Source organism: Vipera ursinii, assembly GCF_947247035.1.
Source record: "Vipera ursinii genome assembly, chromosome: 1".
Classification (NCBI taxonomy): Eukaryota; Metazoa; Chordata; class Lepidosauria; order Squamata; family Viperidae; genus Vipera; species Vipera ursinii.
Genome location: NC_139512.1, coordinates 142,719,582 through 142,738,081, shown reverse-complemented (window position 1 = coordinate 142,738,081; position 18,500 = coordinate 142,719,582).

The following is an 18,500-nucleotide window of genomic DNA, read 5'->3' as shown; positions in this document are numbered from 1 at the left end:
TGTTTGCTCCCTTAAAACAATAAAAAGATAAGAATATCTAACTCATCTGGGAGAGTACTCCCAATATTTATTTTTTTCATTGCTTTCAAACTTCATGAAAATAACTGAAAAAAGGTCAGTTCAGTCAGTTCTCTCTAATGCACACACACAAAAAAGGAACCATGCTATACAAAGGGTAAGTACTCTGATTTATTACCTTTTCTCAAAAGCTATGGCTTCAACTTCTCTTCCTTCTCAAACTTTCCCACTTCGCTTTGGCTCCTTCTTCAGTGAAAAGTGGCCAATCATTTTTTTCTCTTTTGATATTCCCACTAAACGTTGGTGGTCGTGGCCACTCCCAAATACCACATCAGCATGGCTTATTCAGGATATTTTGATACCTGAAGTGAAGAAGGAAAAAGTACAGCTTTGGATTCCACGTACGAATATCTTGTTGGGCAACTGGAACTTGCTTTAATTGCCCTGATGGAAGACCACCCTCTCTTTCTCTTTTGAAGAAAGTCAACTGAGGAGTGTTGGCTTCGGCTGTCCTTCAGTTACTTATAGCCACTTCCACCATTTAACATCTGAACTGTAGGTTTATCTATAGATTCAAACATCATCCTGCCCTGGACTGGGTTGTCATCCTTTTGCTCCATATTTCTCTGACCATCGTCTCCATTCTTTCCAAGTGTCCTCCTTCCTTCACTCTCCCTATTAAGCCATCTGTGGTTCTATCCCTTTGTTTCTTTGAATGAAAAGCTAACTGAATTTAGCTTAGGTCCTACCACTTCTGACAACATACCAAATATAAAAGCATTCTTAACAATCCTGTGATCTTTGAGGAGAAAGGAACAGCTTCTTTCTGAAAGGCTAAATTGGGATTGATTTTCAACTTTTATTCTATTTCATAGAGGACAGAGCAGTTTTGGGGTATCAGCCTGAGAGTGTGTGCTGCATGAGGGAAAAGCCCTTTTTGCAAACCTCTACAAGCTTGATAAAGTCTACCTTATTGTTCCCTGATTAATGGAGGCCAAGGAATAATCTCTGATTAATGGTTTACTTATCGGATTACATTGAATAACTGATTAAATCTTGTAGGCCTACTAACTATCAACTGATATAAACACAGACAGCAGTTAAGAGTACTAGCAATTATATCAGATTAGCCCCAGTTACATTAATGAGACTAATGTATGTGGATTGCTATCTGATGTAATATATGGCTTTTTATTAGTTAGCGTAACCATGGTTTATGGGGGGAAAAACTTCAGTGATGTAGTGGCAAAGATTTTAAATTGTGATTAGCCAATGAAATTCTGCATTTCCATTAACATTAAAACCTCATGTCCTTGAGATTTATAGTGTCCGAATATATCAATTGATTTATAGTCTAGTAATCCTTTTATCCTCATTTATGTGCAACATTACTCGATGTAAGTGCCAGAATGTCTCCATTAATCGAATTCTAGAGTGTTAGACTAAGAAACAGAGCTGAGAAACTTTCAGACTGTATTATAAATATACTTTGAAGTGGAAAAAAAGGAAAAAAAAGAAAATACTGCAATCATTGGTGCCCACTTGGAAAATACATACACTAATGGTGTTTATTCAAGCACCTCATGTTTAAGTACTAATAGCTGTTAAGAGTGGATATACTTATATATTCAGTTATGCACATTTACATACTATGGATTTCAAGGCAAAAAGTTGAGAACTGGATTGTAGCCTTTGTTAACTGTTTGTCACAATCAATCACCTGAGTGAGAAAAAAAATCTGGCATATCATTTTTAATTTTGTTATTTAATATAAATAATAAAGGAATCAAATAAACTGTAAAAGCAATAAGGTAATGATCTTAGATGGTTTTTGACCACTGATCAGAACTCGTGAGCACCTTGGATATCTTTGAGTTACTACAAGGAATTGATGGAAGGAAGCAAAGTAATAACAGATGGAAATCATCTGACTATACTTCTGGTTACTATAATTCTAGGGTGCTGCTGCTGACCGTATAACATTATGTACTGACATCACATATAAATTTATTTATTTATTTATTAATGGGATTTATATCCCGCCCTATCTCCCGAGGGACTCAGGGCGGCTAACAACATCAAAACTTAAAGGTCTCTGTACAGTAAATTAAAAAATAAAATTTGAAATAAATTAAAATAAATTAAAGAATAAAGTTAGAAGTGTAAATATAATTAAAATCCCTGTCAGTCTAGGTCAGCCAGGTGGAAAAGGAGTGTTTTCAGGCCGCGGCGAAAGGACTGGAGATCTTGGGCCATCCGAAGCTCAGGGGGGAGCTGGTTCCACAGGGCTGGCACTCCCACAGAGAAGGCTCTTCCCCTGGGGGTTGCAAGCCAACATTGTGTAGCCGACGGTACCCTGAGGAGGCCTTCTCTGTGTGAGCATACTGGACGATGGGAATTCGTTCCCGGCAGCAGATGGTCCTGCAAGTATCCTGGGTCTAAGCCATGTAGGGCTTTAAAGGTAAGAACCAGCACCTTAAATCTCACCCGGAGGGCAATCGGTAGCCAATGCAGCTCACGCAGGAGGGGTGTAATATGGGAGTATCGGGGTGCTCCCATCACTACCCGTGCAGCTGCACTCTGCACCAGTTGAAGCCTCCGGGTGGTCTTCAAGGGCAGCCCCATGTAGAGAGCATTACAGTAGTCTATACAGGAGGTAACGCATGCGTGGGTGACTGTACGTAGGGCATCTCAGTCTAGAAAGGGGTGCAGCTGGTGTACCAGGCGAATCTGGGCAAATGTTTAAGTTATTTATGCAATAGTGATAGATAGCTAATGAGGTCTATAATAACTTTGATACCCTAAGATAGTTACAGGTTCAGATATAGCCATCATGATTTAATATCTTTCTACTACTTACTGCTGTGAATAAATGGGATTTTAGTCAAAGCTGTATAGCTGTCCTTCTTTGTCTCTTCCTCCTCTTCTTCTTAATGAAGTGACAGTAATATTCTAGTTCTCTATTTGTCCATTGATCACTTTTACTGGAATTTCCTTTTAAAATAATCAGGATAAAATTAGAATACGGGATCTATCATCGTTAGTGTTAAAAAAGAATTCTTCAATTCATTTGAAGATAGTGTTTTCTGTTTTTCAAGATACATGTACTCTTCTGAATAATTTTCTACCTTCAATTACTTACCAGCACTAGCAAATTCAATTTTAGGTGAAATATTATCATAATTGTAATTTACGGGTGGGCACAAGTCCTGAAGGGGATGCAGTGACTCAGCAGTTAAAGACACTGAAATGGTCAGCTGGAAAACTGACAGTCCAGGTTCGAGACTCGAGCGCCACGCGACAGGGTGAGCTCCTGTTACTTGTTGCAACTCCTGTCCACCTAGCAGTTTAAAAGCAAGGAAAGCACTCACAGCCACTTAATCTTGATAAATAAGTACCACTTCATTGGGAAGGTAACAGCATTCAGTGTGCCTTGATATATAGTTATCCTGGCCACATGACCACGGAAATGTCTTCCGACAATGCTGGCTCCCTCGGCTGAGCACCAGCCCCTAGAGTCAGAAGCGTCTGGAGAGGGGGAAACCTGAGAGAAATGTCATGATTGTTATCAAAACTATTTTGGCTTAAGGAGCAACTCTAAATTATGTTGAAACTTTTCACTGGCAACTTATAAATTTCCTTCCATTTTTCTTAAATACTGACATAACCTCAGGTTACATTATCTATCTGTCTGTCTGTCTGTCTGTCTGCCTGCCTGCCTGCCTGTCTGTCTGTCTATCACTATCATCTATCATTCTATTTTGGGAATGGTGGCACAGTGGTTAGAATGCAGTAGTATAGGCTACTTCTGCTGAATGCTGACTGCCAGCAGTTCAGTAATTCGAGTCTCACTGGCTGAAGGTTGCCTTTATCATTCCAAGGTCAGTAAAAGGAGGACCCACATTTTTGGGGGCAACATGCTGACTCTAAACTGCTAAGAGAGAGCTGTAAAGCACTATGAAGTGGTATATATATAAAATCTAAATAGATGAGATATACATATACAGTACATATACATATACATACAAATATACATATACATACATACATATATATATATATATATATATATATATATATATATATATATACACATACAGTACATATACATATATATATATATATATATGCATATATATACATGCATATATATACATGCATATATATACGTATACATATATATACGTATACATATATATATATATATATATATATATATATATATATACATATATATATACACATATATACTCACACACACACACACACACACACACACATATATATATATGTATATGTATATATGTATATATATACGTATATATATACGTATGTGTATATATATATATATATATATATATATATATATATATATATATATATATATATATATATATAGACATAGACATATAGACATACATACATATATACATATACATATATATGTATCTATATATAAAACAAATCCAGATAGTAGAATTCTGGAAGATGAACACAGATAAAGACATAATAAAATTATCCAAACTAACTGAAAAAATAAATAAAACAAAAACAAGTTGAGTATTCCTGCCAAATTTTACCAACATATCATATGCATGCCCATACCCATACCACAACTCCATTAACATTCTAACCACAATGTCTGGAAGAAAAGCCAGATTTTCACCACCCTTTGGAAGCCAGCAGGATTAGAGCCGTGTTAGAGAGAGGCTGTTCTAAGGCAAGCACCATGACAGAGAAGCCCTATTTCCTAGGATCTACCAGGTGACACTGGTTCACAAGAGGACCCAGAATATGCCTACTCTCCCAGATCTGGTGGAATGGATGAGAATAATCAGGAATTGACTTCCCTGAAGTAACAAAGCCCCATGCCATGTACAGTGTGGCTTTAAAACTGACAACCAGCACCTTGAATTGTATTCAGAGGCCTACAAGTGTAGCGTATATATCAGTTGTGTTATATGAACAGCCTGTGCTGTGCCCAATGCTGCACCTGCACCAACCAAAGTTTCCAAATGGTCTTCAAGAGCAGCTCCATGTAAAGTGTATTGCAACAATCCAATCAGAAGGTGATTAGGGCATGAGTGGCCCTAAGTAGGACTTCTTGATCTAGGAACACTCAATAATGGCATACAAGATGTATTGTTCAAAGGGATTTTCTGGGTCATGACTGTGCCTGCTCTTCCAGCAGAACCTGTGACTCTAGGACAGGGCTTTTCAGCCTTTTCACCCATTGTACCACTTTTAGGATAAGGCAATATCCGAGTACCACCAGTCACCTAGCAAGGTGTCAAAAACTTGATGACCCCCCCAAAAGGAAAAAAAGTGATGAAGTACAGGTATAGCCAGCCGTACCAACAGGCTGAAAAATAGCTTTTATCCGTGGGCTGTTAGGCTTTTAAATGGGACATAATCTTATGCAGAATTGACTTGGGAGGCCGGTGTGTGGTGTAGTTGCTTCACATAGTGTGGTGGGATGGAGGGTTTGTTGTCACTGTGTGTTGGGGGGAGAGAGCACGGGGGAAGGCTCAGCTAATCTCAATGTACACATGTTGTACTTTGACAATAAAAGGTTTATTATTTATTTAGTCCTCGAACAGTTTGCTTTGTGACTGTTTAAAGTTACAATGGCACTGGAAAAAGAGCCCCCCAAGCCACAGCTGAGCAAGACACCTGCCTGCCCGCCCAGAGGCGCTCTTCCTCCTGTCCAAGGTTTTCATTGTTGTGAACATTTCCGTTGAGAATTGGCAGTGGGGGTGGGGTGGGGGGGTGTTTGGATTTTATTCCCCCATCTGCTGGGTGGTTGCAGCAGGTTTTGGTCACTTCACATGACCCTGGGACACTGTGACCATCATAAATATGAATCAGTTGCCAAGCATCTGAATGTAAATCACAAGACCCTGGATGTTCTGCAACATTCCAGCTGATCGGTGCTTCTTCTAGACTCAGAAGCACCAGGATCCGTGTCGAGTGCAGCTGGATCCTGCTGCTGATCCTGGCGCTTCCACTGAGCCCTGACAGCCCTGAAGAAGTGCTGATCCTGGCGCTTTCGGTGAGCCCTGACAGCCCTGCAGGTCCAGCCATCTCTCACTCAGGCTTGTGCGGTGCTGCCACTGGTTCAGCTCATTCCTCTCCCCCGCTACCACTTTTCTAAGATGGCCACATACCACCTGCCAGGTGCCAATGCACCACAGGTGGTACACGTACCACTGGTTGAAAAGCCCTGCTCTAGGAGAATGGGGGGGGGGAGTGAGGTATAAAATCCACAGCCATTTAATCTTGTCAGACCCATCTGTGTCAGCAGTGTGCACATTGGATCCACATTACGAAAACATCAACTCCCCAAAGAGCCTTTTGCCACATAGATCTATTAAGAGTTGTTTCTTGTAAGTTCCATCAGTTAACATTGCTAATGTTCAAGGATGATGAGAGTGGCAGGTGAAAAGAACTTGAGGCATTTAGATTTGGAGAAGGTTGTGCTTAAATCCTAAAGCACAGCACATCCCAAAGGCTTTGCATGTAGGTGTGCACACGTAGAGGGACACCCCTTTGAGCCAGTCTTGAATCCTTGTGACTACATGGCCAAGTCTCGGCAACATTTGCAGAAGTGGTTTGCTGCTGCTTTCAACCTAGGGGTAAGAAAATGACTGGCCTAAAGTCAGCCTGCTTGACTTTTTTTTTTATTCCATTTATATCCCGCCCTTCTCCGAAGACTCAGGGCGGCTTACAAGCTTAGCAGTAGACTTGGTATATAAGATAGGACTAGTGCTCACAATATCCTGATTTCTATCCATTAACCATTGCCCTAAACTGGATATTTGATTTCACTTGATTTAAAATCTGGATTCAATAAAACTTTAAATAGGTACAGTAGATCAGGCCCATAATTCTCTGATACCACCAGCGTTGAGTTCAAAAGGACCCAGATTGTTGGGGGCAATGAAGCTGACTTTGTAATAATGCCGCTTGGGGGGGGGTGTGAAAGCCCTAATAAGCAGGCATATACATGGAATGAAGGCTACTGCTAAGCTTGTAAGCCGCCCTGAGTCTTCGGAGAAGGGCGGGATATAAATGCAATAAAAAAATAAAATAAAATAAATAAATAAATAAATAAAAAAGGCAGAAATAGACTGCTACTTTCTCTTTCCATCCTCAATTGTAGATTCTATGCTCTAAAGGGTAAAACCCTTTACAAAGCAATGTTTTAGTCACAGCACTGGTGGTAATTGTAATTGCACAACTGAAAATATAGTAGATAATGCAAAAATCACTAATTGCAACCAGTTCATCTTTAGAAAAAGACCATATTGGATAAAGAAATTGCTTATTCAGGGAAAACAAGTCATTTACATCTGGAGCATTCTTAACCAGTAGCTCATCATGAGGACCTCTCTACACCCCCCACCCCCCACCCAGAGCAACTGGTGGGCTGATGGAAAGGCCCCCATGCTGCCTTTAAATCACATATGTGGCACGGGAAACAGAACAGCTATTAAAATATATTTATTATTCATTATTAGAAAATTGCCTACATGTGGTGTTCTAGAAAGCAGAAACTTACATTTTTGTTGACTCATTAAAAGTCCGTAATGTGATGTCCTGCAAAACCCAAATTTGTATTTATAGCCTTAATTTTAAAACTCCATTTTGAGCAATTATCTTGGAGCGTTAAATGAAGAAGGGGGAGGGGGGGAAAGGTAACATAATGATAGCACAATTTGCCTAGCAAACCAGCTTTTTTGTATCCCCAGAATCACCAGAAAAGAATTTGATTTAATCCTGAAAATCATAGGTGAGCCATGATTAGTAAGCTGTGCTACTACTGTCAATGTGTTAATAAATTGTTGTTTTGTATGCACCGTGCATTCCAATTTTCTGTTTAGTAAACACTTAACACTCTAAGGTCTGCCAGGAAATCAGATGATATGAAACCAATTTAGCAACTTAATTTGTATTATGTTATGCAATGCTACATCCTGTAGCAGATACCGAACACAGCCACTGATGATTTCTTATCAAGATATTCTAGTTTTCATCAGTTTGCTAATGGTGTAGGAGGTTTTAGGAAAGGGACAATGGGTGAGGAAAGAAGCAATGTGAAAATGATAGACAATGCATTCAGCATCTAAGCTGGAGAAGACTTTTTCTAATGTAATGAACTGGAATGATCACTTTAGCCTTCTGACTTGCCCTTCAAATACCTGTTTCCTTTCTGTTGGCTACTTCTGACAAACATTATGAATCTCTTGTCTTTTACCCATATATTTTTTTTTCAACAAAACCAGAAAATTAAAGAAATAGAAAAATGAAAAAAAGAAAAGGGAAAGAGATGAGATTAAGAGTGCAAAAAGGAAAAGCAAGTACAAAATAGAAAAGGAGTAACTTCCCACTTTCTTCAGTACAGATACAAATATAACATATAGTAATCGCTTACTCTAAGATTAAAATAGTACACAATATTTCCATAATCACAAACATCATCAAATCATCCTCAAATCCCAAAATTAGAGTTTCATTTCTTTTAGTTTCAAGCAATAAATAAATAAATAAATCCCAAAGTGATTTCCAAGTACAAACAAAATTAAAGTCTTTTTTTTAATCAAAAGCCCATTTTGACATCTCTGCCAACTGCTTTAACATCACCATCCATTCTTCCATTGTGCAAATCTGTAAATCCTTCCATCTCTGTGCCTACAAAAGTCTTATTACTTACTACTATATATATGTTATATTTCTTATATATAAAACAAAATCTCAGAGTCCCCCCCCCCAAGCTGTTTACCCATCAAACCAAGAGAAAAATGTACTGGTTTTAATTGAACATTCATTCCAAGAATTCTCTGTGTGTATCTCATCCTAATATTTCTTGGCTATCTTACATGTCTATCAAAGATGATAAAAAGTACCTCCAGATTGATTATATTTTCAGCATCTATTTGGCACACCTTTATACATAATTTACAATTTATGCAGTGTCAAATGCCAGTGATACATCATCTTATAAAAGTTCTCTTTCAAGTTATTATTCAATGTACATTTCAGTCCTTTACTCCACACATTCTCCCATTGATCAAGCATCATATTATCTCCCAGGTTTCTTTTGCCCATTTAATCATACAGTCTTTAACATATTTATCTTCCATATTCATTTACAATAATAGTTTATACATCTTAGCAGTTAGTAATATGCTCATCATTGGTATACAGATCCCATTCAAAATCAGTTTTCTCATTTGTAAAATTGAAATTCTAAAGTTTAAATATTTTTGGCAACTGAGCATAAGCAAACCATTGATGTTCCACCTGTGTTCTTCAGAATGTTCTCAGGGCAACTTGCAGGGTTTGTGGCAGAAGAAAAAAATGAAGAAATCGCAGGTAGAGAGCTAAAGGATAACTTTTTAGCCAATGAAAGAGAATGACAGTTAGAAACAATTAATCAGTGGAACAACCTGCCTCCAGAAGCAGTGAGTGCTCCAACACTGGAAGTTTTTAAGAAGAGACTGGACAGCCATTTGCCTGAAATGGTATAGGGTTTCCTGCCTGAGCAGGGGGTTGGACTAGATGACCTCCAAGGTCCCTTCCAACTTTACTATTACGATTATGATTATGATCTGTCTTCCTTCTTTCAAATGCCTCTTAGCCCTTTCTCCCTTCATGACATTTGATGGCAAACAGGAGGCCATAGGATCGCCAATATCTTCCTAACTATGTCAGATGCTGATGGTGGCTATCATTCGGGGCAGAAGATGCTCCTACCAACATTTAAATAAAACTGCCCCGGATTAAAGTGAGTTCTCAAGAAAAAAGAAAAAAAAAGTCAAGAAAAAAATTCAGCCAATGGATGTCTTAGATGGTAGTAACACTACCATTTGGCAGGCAGTGCCTGTGATATATTGTGTTAACTTTTTCTAGCTGATAAGAAGAATTAGCAATCTTGGAACTGAGGAAACAGCAGGAAATTTTCTTTTGAGTACCTAATATTCTAAACTTTCAGTCTGGTTGTAAAGCCAGAAAGTGTCAGTAGTATGTTTTCCCAATGGTAGTAGTGGTAGTGTAAGAGACAGCCCATACAGGTAGTCCTCAACCTAGGACCACAATTGTGCCCCAAATTTTCTTGCTAAGCAAGACAGTTGTTAGGTGAGTTTTGCTCCATTTTATGATCTTTCTTGCCACAGCTGTTAAGGGAATGACTGCAGTTGTTAAATGAATCTTACTTCTATGCTCTGATTGGGTGGGGGATTAAGTGTGTTCTGATTGGGTGGGAGTGTGTGTTTTTTTTTTTATTGAAAAGTTTTAAAATACAATTTTCCTTTGAAAAACCCCCCTTCCCCCTCCCTCCTCCCCTCCCTACCTCCCCCCTATCTCCCCCCTCCCCCTCTCCCTCCTCCCTCCCCTGCCTCCCACCCCTCTACTTCCCCTCCTCCCCCCCTCCCCCCCGACTTCCCAGAGCAAAATACAAGGTATATATCTAAAAAGCAATCATAAACAATCATATACTAACAATTATAAACTCTAAAATCCATCACTCTCTAGCTTATATAGAGTAAACCAATCCTTAACAATACTAAATATGTATAAAGAACTAAAATAAAAGAAAACTAGCATCATTCCCATCTATGTTCTTCCACAATTCACTATTACCTAGACATATTCTCACTTACACATCACAAGCACCTATCCCTATTAACCTCTCTAGCCAAAATAGGCTATAATAGATAGTTCTTACACAAATTAACCCACATTAACCCACAAAACTTTCTTCCTCTTCCTCTGTAGTAAATTGTCCATTAATTCCAAATTGAACATTCTGTTACCATACATATCATCCCAAAACTCTTAAAAACACAACTACCACTTGACTATAAGTATATTGTGGAAGTTCCATAGATTTCTACTGGTCTTATTTTTTAATCTTTTTTGAGCGTTTTAAGGCAGCACGCGTCACCCTCTGTTCTCTAGGATCATCCAAAAGAGTTGCAGCTTGATCTCCTCCTGTACCCTTCTCGTCTATCTGTCCATCTTCATCCTCTTGATGTTCTCCTTCTCCAGATCCCTCTGCAGCTTCCAGAAGTGTTGATGGGGTTGCTTTTAAAACATTGTTGTAAAAATCATGCGCTTGCTTCACAGTACCCAAACAGTACCTTTTGCCATCATACATGAAGCTCAACCCAGCTGGGATCTCCCATCTGAACCTTAGGGTGGGAGTGTGTTTTGAATGGTGGGTGTGAAGCCACCAGGCTGAAGCCACCAGCCTGAGGATGACGGATGGGATTCCGTCGAAACGTTGCTCCTACACCTTCAACTCTACGCGGGAAAAAAAAACCCCAAATGACCAAAGATCCACATACAAACACCCACGAAAACCTCAGAAAACAAATTATATATATATATATATATATATATATATATATATATATATATATATATATATATATATATATATATAATATTGTATTGATGTATAACACATGCGTGTGCACACACACACACACACAGAGACACATATGTTATATTGTAATATATAACAATTTTTATATCCAACAGAAATATAGAAAATTGTTTTACACTGAGACTATTGATCTATCTCAGTGTTTTTTAAGAGCTCTTCTTAAAGATGTCTGGGGAATTTTGAGAGTTGTGCTTACAAATGTTAAGGTTTACAGTATTTTAATTTCCAAATCTGAATTCTACTGTGACAATGGTGATGGTCTAAATACCAACCTGGTACACAATGTACCCAGCCTGATACACTGAACAATAAACGTACAGCATTTTTATACAATTCTAAAAGTCATAATGAATACATAGCACCAACCATCTTTGATAATAGAATCAGTCTCTTTAGCTGCATGTTAACTCTGAGAAGTGTTAAGCACATTAATGAATCCTGTAAAATTCCGTGGTACATTTTTTTAGAGCAGTTGCTATCAAAATAGTAAGGTTTTTTTGTTTTTTCTGAAAGGCATGGACTTTTGTCAAGAAAATGTACTGTCGATGTAAAACAATCTCAGACAGGGATGTAAAAATATGTTTTTTCTCCATGTTCTCCTCTGAAGCTCAAACATTTGGTTTTATCATATAATTGAAAGGCTGATGGAAAGCTGTCTTGTCCTGTTGTATAACAGAAGTAATATGTACATTACTACACTGTTTTATCTATCCCGGGAGCTTATGACAAGCTCTTCAAGGATTTTATTAACGCTTCTGTACTTGCTGCTTTGTTACCACGTGTTCCATATATACAGGAAATATTCAGGTATAAAACTGGATAATCTATGTCCCTTTGGAATCAATCGTCACTTTGACATAATATTTTTCCGTAGGAAATCATTTCTTGAATAATGTTTGCCCTGGTACATTTCCATTATAATTATATCTGACTAGCACTATGAAGTTTTGATAATTTAAAGGTATTCTCTGATCTGACAGTTCTTCTATAGTGAATTATGCATCTTTGGCTCTTAAATAGCTGGCATGAGACAAGCTAGGATGAAGTTGTCTTTCTAAAATAATTGTTCCATGGAGCATCCATTATACCTTCAGAAAAAAAAATGCATTACTTCAACAAATTACAGACTAGCCTATAATGGGTATTTTTTGATAGCTATTAGGTTTTTTTCCCCTCTCTTAGGAGATGGGGGAAAAAATAGAAACCTGAATGGTAAAATGCATATTGATATCACTATGCTATGTCTTGTAAATTTCAACACTCTCTACACTTTTATTTTAAAGCCTAACATGATTGCTAATCACAGTAATGTGTCTCTGTGTGTGCATAAGGTGTGTGTGTGTGTGTGTGTGTGTGTGCATGCTTATGTGTGCACTTTCCCCCAGTATCACAGCATCAGAAATTAAATCTTTACTGAAGGCTTCTTGAATTGTTCTGGTACATACCTTGTTTATTGTTGTTGTATTTTGTTATTGTTCTTTTGCACATAAATGAATATGATACGCTTTTCTTATTTGTGGTTCAGTAATACTGAAAAATTTAAGCTCTTATAGGCTATGCTCTCTTCTTTGCTCACGGGGAAGTAAATGGTCACGGGTGATTAAATACGTAGCCCTGAATGGGAGAGAGAACAAGGTTTTGAAGTGATGTAAAATGCATCTTATCTATAGGAGTCTGTAAAGCAGCGTAATATTGAGAAAAACAATTATTTATTTTTCCTTTTGCAAAAGTTACTATTTGTTTCAGAGAGTAAATGTTCTGTTGGGCTTGGGTTCCTTCTCATTAACCCATGTATTGTGATATGGAAATAATACAATATCCATTGAGGTAGCTGTGTACAAGAATATGGTTCTGGCCACTTTGCTATATAGAAGCAAGAGTTAGTTAAAGAACAAAAACAAACCAACCAATGAAGTGGTGCATGAACATAGTGGAAGCAAACATGGTTTGTAAAGATAGAAAGATATGGAGAGATGTAACAAATGGGGCTGTTGAAAACCAGTTTGGCCTAATCTCTCCTCTCCTCTCCTCTCCTCTCCTCTCCTCTCCTCTCCTCTCCTCTCCTCTCCTCTCCTCTCCTCTCCTCTCCTCTCCTCTCCCTCCTTCCCCCTGCCCCCTTCCATTCTCTTCCCTTCCCATTTAAGAAACCCATAGATAGAATAACAAGAGAGGGAGGGGGGTAGTTTAAATTTCTCGTATGATTTCTCCCAAATTTTCTAGTAAAGCAGCCAGTGTGCTTCAATACTTTGTCTATAGTGTAAAGCTATAATTATTACATAATATATCAAGAAGACTCTCTAGAGATAACATCATAGGAGATTATAGGCTGTTTTGGAAAGCCATTAAGGATCTATTAGTTGCCAAAGAGTTCATCCATAATTTCACCTAATGTCCTCTCTAGAGCTTCCCATCGTTATCTTATGTTATATAGCAATGATAATTCAGAGTGTTCAGGCGCCTCTTCAGACAATTCATAGAACATTTGTGCTTTGTTCTCTAAGGTGAATGATTATTTTACTGAAGATGCTAGTTAGAAATATCCTGCACTTAGAAATTTCTTCCCCTTTTCTTCCTACAATATTTCTTTTACAAGCATTTCAGAAACATTAATTTTAGCTCAACCTGTAGTGTAATTATTTTCTGATGAGCACAAACAAGAAACAGACATCATGAAACTATGATGTTCCAAGTGAAATTGTAGTACAGTAGTACAGTACAGTTAATGAGTTCCTGGATATTAAGGGATATTATGTGGCTCTACTTTAGTGTAGTATTTTCAATGCCATAGGTCACAGGTCTGCAACCCGCGGCTCCGGAGCCGCATGCGGCTCTTGCAGCGTTCCGTGCGCCTTTGGTGTCTAGTCATGCCGTCTCCTGTGGCTCCCAGTCCACTGCCATGTGCAGTCCCGAAAAAAAAGTGGGATTAAAAAAGTTCAACCAATCAATTCAAATATGCATATCTCGCCTTGGCGCCACTCTTCAGTCAATGTACATGCATGTGCACACATTTTTTGCGGCTCCCAGTTTTTCCTTTTGTGAGGGAACCGGTTCCGAGTGGCTCTTTCACTATTTCACTATTTCAGGTTGCTGACCCCTGCCATAGGTAATACATATGTCTGAGCAGTGTAGTGGCCTAGAGGTGGAACTCTCACCTCACAATTAGGAGGTTGTGAGTTTGATCCTAGATAGCAGCAGATATTTCTCTCTCTGGCTGCAATGAGTCAGCTGTGAACAACACGTAGGGATCAGGAAGGGCATCTGACCGGCAAATGCTCAAGCTCCATTTAGTCAACCTGACTCCAACGCTGATGCAAGGGATTACAGGGTCATTAAAAACAAAAACAAAAACAAACAAACAGTCACTTCATATGTGTATTACTAATGTGTAATTTAATAAAATGATGTAGTAAGATGGAGGGTTTGTTGTCACTGTATGTTGGGGGGTGGGAGCACAAAGGGAGGCTCAGCTAATCTCAATGTATACATAGTTGTACTTTGACAATAAAGATTCATTCTTCATTCTAAAAGCTACTTATATGGGGCATCTTGGGTATTCAGTCCCAGAGTGAAATACAAAAGGACACCTTTAATTAATTTACAAATTTGATAATAGCACTAAATGTTTTTGTACCTTACAGACACATATTTCTAACACCTAAGTAGACCCATATTTCACACCTGGAATACTGCAAACAATTTTGGTCACCATACTACAAAAAAGGAGTTGAGATTCTGGAAAAAGTTCAGAGAAGAGCAACTAAGATGATCAAAGTCCTGGAGTCTAAAACATATGAAGAATGGCTGCAGAATTTGGGTTTGGCTAGTCTAAAGAAAATAAGAAATAGGGGGTGACATAATAGCAGTATTCCAGTATTTGAGGGGCTGCCACAAAGAAGAGGGGGTCAAATTATTCTCCAAGGCACCAGAGGGCAGGACAAGAAACAGTGGTTGGAAACTGATCAAAGAGAGAAGCAACCTGACATTAAGGAGAAAGTTCCTAACAGTGAGGACAATTAACTAGTGCACAGGTCTGCAACCTGCGGCTCCGGAGCCGCATGCGGCTCCCAGTCCTCTGCCATGTGCAGTTCAAAAAAAAAAGTGGGACTAAAAAAGTTCAACCAATCAATTCGAATATGCAGGGTAAGTGCATATCTTGCCTTGGCTCTTCAGTCAAACCCTGTTCTGCGCATGCGCGCATGTATGCGCATGTGCACACATTTTTTTGCGGCTCCTAGTTTTTCCTTTTGTGAGGGAACCGGTTCCAAGTGGCTCTTTCACTGTTTCAGGTTGCTGACCCCTGAACTAGTGGAACAGCTTACCTTCAGAAATCGTGGGCGCTCCATCACGGGAGGTTTTAAGAAGAGACTAGACAGTCTCTTGTCTGAAATGGTATAGGTTGTCCTGCTTGAGCAGGGGGCTGGATTAGAAGACCTCCAAGGTCCCTTCCAGCTCCATCCCGTTCCATCCCATTCCATTCCATTCCGTTCCGTTCCATTCCAGCTCTATTCTATTCTATTCTATTCTATTCTATTCTATTCTATTCTATTCTATTCTATTCTATTCTATTCTATTCTATTCTATTCTATTCTATTCTATTCTATCCTATCCTATCCTATCCTATCCTATCCTATCCTATCCTATCCTATCCTATCCTTGAAGGAGGCAGTGGTGAGACCCCTCCTCAAGAAGCCTGCCTTGGACCCAGCAATATTAAACAACTTTCGTCCGGTCTCCAACCTTCGCTTTCTGGCGAAGATTGTTGAGAGCGTGGTGGCGCAACAGCTCCCTTTGTTCTTGGATTATCTAGACCCGCACCAATCAGGCTTCAGGCCCGGGTACAGCACGGAGACGGCATTGGTCGCGCTGGTGAATGATCTCTGGCGAGCTCGGGACAGGGGGTGCTCCTCTGTCCTAGTCCTTTTAGACCTCTCAGCGGCTTTTGATACCATCGACCATGGTATCTTGCTGCGACGTCTCAGAGGGTTGGGAGTGGGAGGCACAGATTTTCAGTGGTTCTCCTCCTACCTTCTGGGACATTCGCACTCGGTGTTGGCAGGGGGGCAGAGGTCGACCTTGAGGCCTCTCATTTGTGGAGTTCCTCAGGGGTCGGTCCTCTCGCCTCTCCTGTTCAACATCTATATGAAGCCGCTGGGTGAGATCATTCGTGGTTTTGGAGTTGGGTATCATCAGTATGCTGATGATACCCAGCTTTTTATTTCAACCCCAAACCACCCAGGTATGCCCTTGACGTGATGTCCCATTGCCTGGAGGCAGTCCGGGTCTGGATGGGGAGGAACAGGCTTCGGCTCAACCCTGACAAGACTGAGTGGGTGTTCGTGCCGGCATCCCGGGAAATTAACATTATTCCATCTCTTGCCATGGGGGGTGAGCTATTACCCCCCGTAGATAGGGCGCGCAACTTGGGGGTCCTTCTAGATTCACAGCTCTCTTTAGAAGAGCATATTGGAGCTGTGACTAGGGGGGCCTTTGCCCAGGTTTGCCTGGTGCGCCAGTTGCGGCCCTATCTGGACCGGGATGCGCTCATGCGCTCGTGACCTCTCGTCTGGACTACTGTAATGCTCTCTACATGGGGCTGCTTTTTTATTGAAAAGTTTTTCAATACATTTTATCTTTAACAAAACCCCTCCCCACCCCCACCCCTTCCCAGCCCAGCCCAGCCCTCCCCCCTCCCCTTCCCCCCTCCCCGACTTCCCAGAGCTAAATACAAGGTATAAAAGTAAAAAAAATCATAAACTACCATATGCTAATAACAATAAACTATTAAGTCTATCACACTTTAGCTCTTATAAAATGACTACAAGCAATATAAATATCACATCGGTACTTATTCAAATGCTAAATGAAACTTTTTAGTCCCATATTTATTCTGGATGTAATCAATCCATTTTTTCCACTCCAGGATATATCGTTGTTGCAAATGGGGCTGCCCTTGAAGACCACTCGGAGGCTCCAACTGGTGCAGAATGCAGCCGCGCGAGTTGTGCTGGGAGTTTCCCAATACTCCCATGTTACACCTTTGCTCCGCGAGCTGCATTGGCTGCCGGTTGTCCTCCAGGTGAGATTCAAGTTGTTGGTAATGACCTACAAAGCCCTACATGGCATGGGTCCGGATTACCTACGGCCGGCATCAACTTCCCTCCGTCCAGTGCGCTCCCACAGAGAGGGCCTCCTCAGGGTGCCTCTGATCAAAGAATGTCGATTGGTGGCCCCCAGGAGGAGGGCGTTCTCTGTGGGCGTGCCAGACCTGTGGAACCGCTTGCCGGTCGAGCTCTGGATGGCCCCCGACCTTCGCTCCTTCCGGCGCGATCTAAAAACTTATTTATTCGATCAATCTGACCTGGTTTGATGGTTTACGGTTGGGGTTTTAATATGGCTTTTAATTATTGTTTATATTCGGGCATAATATTTAATTGTCTTTTAACTTTTGTATTTCGCTTTTATATTTATTGCCCTGTACACCGCCCTGAGTCCTTCGGGAGAAGGGTGGTATAAAAATCGAATAAAACTAAAACTAAACTAAACTATTCTATTCTATTCTATTCCATTCTATTCCTTATTAAAAATGCATTATTGTCAGGTCCCAATAGATCCCTGTCAGGATGCTGCCATCCTGATGGGAGGGAGGACCTATGGAGCTATCCTGTGATCCTTGCTTTGTTTACTCTGTTCCTCTTTGCTTGGATGTACTTTCTGGGGAATGTTAGTGGGGAGGGAAGTGGCTGAGGTTATCTGCCTCAGCAAGGAAGAGACCCCTGGGAACATCTTATCACAGTTTCCATCCAGAGTTCTCACAACATCTTCGCACCTCTGGATTGGCTCCTATGGACTGGGCAGTTGGGAGGGGATTTTGAACAATAGGGTTTAGCCTAATGATTTCACATGGGAAGTTCAGATTCTGCCTGCCTTCTCTTGCTTTCACTAACTCTCAACAAAATGTCCTTTTGAAATAATGCCAGTTTCAAGAGTTCTGTTGTCTTGAGAGATTCAGCTGAATCAGGGCCTTACTTTAGGC